Source organism: Alexandromys fortis, unplaced genomic scaffold, assembly GCF_014885135.2.
Source record: "Alexandromys fortis isolate MF-2015 unplaced genomic scaffold, M_Fortis_MF-2015_v1.1 scaffold_41, whole genome shotgun sequence".
Lineage (NCBI taxonomy): Eukaryota > Metazoa > Chordata > Mammalia > Rodentia > Cricetidae > Alexandromys > Alexandromys fortis.
This window is the reverse complement of record NW_026067923.1, coordinates 14,739-20,745: the sequence shown is the minus strand read 5'-3', so window position 1 is coordinate 20,745 and position 6,007 is coordinate 14,739. Positions and strand designations below refer to the sequence as shown.

At 45.3% G+C, this 6,007-nt stretch overlaps 1 pseudogene; it reads left to right on the top strand.

Annotated features, from left to right (window-relative positions):
- Positions 1-687: 687 nt before the first annotated feature.
- LOC126501444 (E3 ubiquitin-protein ligase RNF4-like) lies at positions 688-5,999 on the top strand (annotated as a pseudogene).
- Positions 6,000-6,007: the final 8 nt, after the last annotated feature.

Here is a 6,007-nt window from a genome sequence, read left to right as displayed (position 1 = left end):
AAATACCAACTGGGTTCCCTGGCTTGCAACAGCCATCCCCTTTCACCCTTTTCTCTGTCTTTCCACGCATAGGTCCTATAGAAACTACTCTGTTGTTGGCACTAACATCTGCTGTGGGTAACCAATGTGGCCATGACATTCTAAGGGCCCTCACCTGTGTGGGCAGATTGAAAATACTGTCCCTAATTACAGTTAGGACACACAGGTCACTAAAATGTCTCTAAGCTGTTTTCCCCACAAAGTAATGCAGGAGACCAATCGTTCATGGTGGATGGGTGGATGGATGGATGGATGGATGGATGGACAGACAGATGGGTGGATGGAGAGATGTGTGTATGTTGACAAAAAGCGCTTAATGTTTTCATTTGGGGAAGGGTCAAGTCAAGGTCTCATGTAGTCTAGGATGGCTCTTGAACTCCTGCTCCTAATTCCCAAGGGCCATGATTGCAGACATGCTACCAAACCCACGCAGTGAAAAGATGCTTCTGACGCATGAAAAAAAATCACTGAACTCATTTCTTTTCCTTCTTCTATTCCTCTCTTACTTCTTTCCTCCCTCCTCCCCTCTCCCTGCTCACATTTCTCTGTTTAAGTAAGGGTTTGTGTGGTGTTCTGTGATATGGAACTCCTATGTAGACCAGACTACCCTCCAGCTTGTGGTAATCCTCCTGCCTCTGCCTCCGGGCTATGGGATTACAGGTGAGTAAGCACTATGCTTGATCCTTTCTGGCGTTTTGTTTGTTTTCTCTTGGCCAGTCTTGTTCACATATGACATGCGGTCTAAACCAACAGGAAACTGTTTCTATATTTTTCCCCTCTCTTTTGCGGACAATTTGGGTGATTCCTTTCTCAACTTGAAATTTCAAGAGGCAGTCAAAAGGAAGCTTCAGCAGCTCAGACTTTTGTGCTAGGCTTTGAATTCAGAGCAAAAATGGAGATCTGTCTGATGGGGCGGGGGCTTTTGTTTTCTACCTGGTACAGATGCTGACAGCCTCTGGGAGGTTCACGGTTCCAATAAGTGATTCAGGAGCTTAATGTTCTTAAATGGATGAATGTGCTTTCTATCAAACCGTGGTACCCGGCCCCATTCTCTGGGAGAATAAAGTAGTAAAGGTTTTTAAAGAAACCCCAAAGATCACTTGTAAGTTATAACTAGTTATTTTTCAATGACCCCAAAGTTAAGATATTCCAATCTTGAAGTTTTCTGTCTCATAGAATTGTAAGTGCCCTGTGTTGTGCCCTGGCTAAGATGGGCCCAGATCAAAAGATGCTGAAGGCCTTAGATAATGAGTTTAGTACCAGTTTGGCACCCACAAGGCAAGCATTACAGAAAAGAAATATGCGGAAAAGGAATGGGATTGTGCATTCTTGTGATTAATCTGCCTATTAATAGATGTATAGTTCTTATCACTAAAATTAAATAGTATTTGGGAAGGGCGGGCCAGGGCCAGCCGAGCAGAAATGGGTCTTCGTGAGGCGGTGGAGTCCTGATTGAGCAGGTCTCCTTAGTGGCTGGTGGAGGAGGTACGTCCTTGCTCAAGGGCATCGACTGTGGCATCTGCCTGATCACACCAACGGCAAAACTTGGAAATATTGGACATCTAATTGACTCCCAGTTGTAAGCCATAGGATGAGTACTCAGTGGGCATGAGAGATTGAGAACATTCCACCTCCCCACAAACCTAGGTGTATATCACTTCCTTTTCTGTGGATGGAAGCCAGAGAGCACAATGAGTACAATGACCTTAGAGAAATCCTCAAAGAAAGTGGCGTGGTGGAACAGTAAGTTCTAGACAAACCCAGAAGCGAACTCGGGAAACAACTTCAACCCCTAAGATTTCCTTGGAAACAGAAGCCACAGAACTCATGGAACTGCTGGTGATGAAATTGTGGACCTCACCTGTGAATCCCTAGAGCCTGTGGTTGTGGACCTCACCCTCAATGACTCTGTTGCGATTGTTGAAGAAAGGAGAAGGCCAGGCAGAAATGGGAGGACAGCTGTGTGGTGAGCAGTGATGATGAGGAACTGTCTAGGGACAAAGAAGTGTAGTGACTACCCACACTCCTCGAAGCGCCAAGGATGAAGGACCCAGGCCCTTGGGTACTGTCAGTTGTCCAATCTGCATGGATGGATACTCTGGGATTGTGCAGAATGGGCGCCTCATGGTTTCTACAGAATGTGGCCACATCTTCTGTAGCCAGTGCCTCCGTGATTTTCTTAAGACTGCTAACACTTGCCCAACTTGTAGGAAAAAGATCAACCATAAGTGGTACCACCCCATTTATATATGAAATGTTCTTACTGCTCAGGATAGACCAAAGGACAGACAGCCAGGCTGGGCTTTCTGCATGGTATCCGCCTCCAGTTTCCTGAGCTCAAAAAGACTTTAAAAAAAATCAATGTCTGATGTAAACTGCTCTTTTCTTTTTCAACCCCTTAGATCCTTTTGTTTTCTCCAGTTTGATGCTGTGAAACAGGATCCAGGGATGCTATGTAACAGGATCCAGGGATGCTATGGAACAGGATCCAGGGATGCTATGGAACAGGATCCAGGGATCCTCCCAGGTCAGCTTTGCATCTTTGCTCCTGGGTATTCTGAGCCGGGATCAGGAGAAAAGGAGTCAGGCACATTAAAGTTTGAATACTGTGCTTCCAGCCTCTTTATGGAACTTACATTTTGGCCAAGAAGTTTCCCTGCTGGGAAAGTTTGCCCCAAACTTTTCCGGGTACAGAACCTTCCCCAAGGTATCTGCCAGTTAGCTATTCTGCCTGCCACACAGTGACCTGGCCAGACACAGTCCATCCAACCCAAGGATCCCAGTACAGAAGCTGCCCCTGAAAAGCCCTGCTGGTGGACTTTTTCTTTGGAGAGCAGAGGTGGTCTGTGATTCTACCTGTACCTTATCATTGATGTGCAGTGTGTTCTGCAAATCCAGAGACGCTCTGCGGGGCAGCCATGTTTCCTAAGAAGGAGAAAGTGCAATAAAGCCCATTCTTCACCTGCTCTTCAGCAATCCGGAAGACTGGCACTGCTAGTATCTTCAGCCCAGGGCTGCCTACGGGAGCAGTGCCCATCGCACCCCGTCTCTGTTCACCAACTGTTCTCAGGAACCCTACCCATGCTCCAAAGTTCTTTGCTGGCCCAGAACATCCAAGGCCCATAGGACAAGCAAGTTTTTGAGTGTCCTCTCTTTTCTGCTGTGTCCTGTGCTCTCCAACCCTCCGTTTTTCAGTTCCCACCCCGATGTCTGCCCAAGCATAGACACCAGGAGGTGGTAACAGTACCAGTGGCCTTATCAGCTCTTCACTTCCACGCTTTTACCCGTCACTGTTGCCCTGCCCAGCCTGCCACGACCCTATCTTTCCCACAGCCCTTGAGTAGATCCATATTTCCAAAGCTGTTCTTCTGGCCGATTGGGCTTCGATTCTCTGGACTTTTGACTGCTTTGTAGGTTTTGATCAGCAAAGCATGGTGCCTCTTCCTCCCCGTGGGACCACATAACAATCTCTGCCCCACTCCATATGTGTGGGAGCCTCTGGTGCTCTCGCAAGCCTCTGGAGGCAGTGACGTGGTAAATTGCCCCTGGGGACACAAGGCACAGGGTGGATCCTAGAGGATAGGCCTTCAGTGCCAGCCTGCCTCCACCTCTACGCTATTTCCTCAGAGGGCTTCAAGCCAAACCAATAGCCTTTTTGTGTGAAACATCTCTGAGGTGGGAAAGGGACCACTGGAGCTTCGCTAGCAGTAACTGACTTTCAGTTTACTGTTCTGATGGAGCAGGACTCAGCACAGAACTCACTGTAAATGGAGCAGAGGAGTGTCCCTCCTCTATGTGAAAAGGGAGTAATTTTATTCTTTACTCTGACTTTTTAAACTGTTTGACTTCCAGTTAGTTTGAATGAGAGTAGTAATTTTTTTTTTTACGTGGACTCAGAGGGTAGGAGCATTAGCTCTCATCATTGTGACGTGTGGAGTGTGCCCTCCCCTTGGATGCCACAGCCATTGAGTTCCCTGTGGGCCTCGTGGACTTGCCCTTGTTAGTTCTAATGATAACCAGACTTAAAGGAGCCAAGGTGACCATGCAGTCAGTTCACCGGTAAATACAGTGACACCTACTTAAAAATTTGTTTTCTCCTTAAAGGCAGTTTATGAAGTTGATCATAAAAGTTCTATTACTTCATCCTAAATTATATTGAGAAAAATATGTGTTTAGTTCTACTAATCAGAAACTGAACTAATAGGAAATGGTTGGTATAGAATAAAATCCCTTTCCTTGTTCCTTAATGTATATAGTTTAACTCTTTCTTTGTTATATTTAAACTATGCTCATTGATATCAGTCTATTTTGGACCCCTGCTAGTGTTAGAAATGGAAATAGTATTCACTATAAATTCAGTTACTACTTATTGCTATTCTAAATATAAGTATTGAAAATAATCTTTTCAATGCACACAAACATAATCAAAATAAATTTATTAAAAAGTCACCTAATTTTTTAAAGTCCTGGAGAGATACTGCTCAGCAGTAAAGAGCAGTTGCTGTTGTCGCAGAGGACCCAGGGTCAGTTCCCAGCACCCGCATGGCAGCCTCAGCTGCCTGAAACTCCAGGCCCTGCAGATCTCACTCCTCTGGCCTCTGCAGGCAATTGCACTCATGATCACATGCCCACATGAGTTCGTTCACACACACTCACACACACAATTAAAAATAAAAATTTGTTTAAAAAATAATGCTTTCATAGATAAATGGGAAGAAAATAAACAATGTTATTTATTTCCATAAGCCACTTCTAAGTTATAGCCTGTGGTGTTTGTTCTTGGTTGTCACCTTGACCTACATCTGGAATTAATTAAAACCCCCAAAATGGGACACACCTGAGAGAGATTTTTGCTTAATTTGAGGTGGGAAGATCTTCTGACAGGCTGTTTTTATCTAGACTGCTACCAGAAGATGCTACTCAACCCTGGGGTGGGTCTACCCACATCAACCGAGACGATCAGGAAAGCTCTTCAGTGAGACTCTCTTCTCAGGCCATGGAAATCTGTGCCAAGTTGGCATTAAAAACAAACCACAATAGTACATACATGTTTCTAGATGAGAGAAAACGGGAATAGAGAAAGAACTTCATGGTGAATTAGAGGAAGACAGAAAACAGAGCATGAGAGTTTGATGGAGACCACTGGGCGTGAAGGCACATTCCTGTGATCCCAGTACTCAGGAGAATAAAGAAAGAGGGTTGCCAGTTCAGGGCTAGACTGTGCTACAAAACAAGACCCTATATCAAAACCAAAAATGGGGCAAAGTTTACAGCTAGGAAGGAGGTGATAAAAAGGTGAGAGAAAGCTAAAAATGTGGAGACATTTGACACAATGTAGAAAAGTTGAGGTTTCTCATGTTGGACAGACAACCTTCATCAGACAAAGAATGAACAAGGCACACACTCTGAACAGGATTCCCAGAGACCTGACTCAAGGATTGAGTCCCATTGTCCAGTCACTTTGCAGGGCTGAGCCCTCGTTATGGAGTTCTGGGCAAGTGACAAAATCTCCTCAAGCTTCAATCGTTAGCTCCTATAGGAAATGAAAATTGAGAATGGGGATGTGGGGAAAGGACCCCGCCACATTATATGTGAGGATGTGCATTAATGCAAGCACCGTGTTAACCAGAATTTGTCAAAAACTAGAAATACAACTGCCATATGATCCAGTTATCCCACTTGTTGAAATAGGAAGCGGTGGCGGGGCTGTGTCCCCAATACCCCGGCCGCTTGGCTAGCTCATGCCTGAAATAACAACACACAAACTGTATTCATTTAAGAACTGCTTGGCCCATGAACTCTAGCCCTTACAGGCTAATTCTTGCACCTGGACTAACCCATTTCTAATAATGCGTGTAAGCACCCCAAGGTGCGCTTACCGGGAAGATTCTAGCCTCCATCCATGCTGTCCGGGAGCAGAGCAGAGTCTGACCTCACTTCCTCTTCTGCCCAGAATTCTATTCTGTTT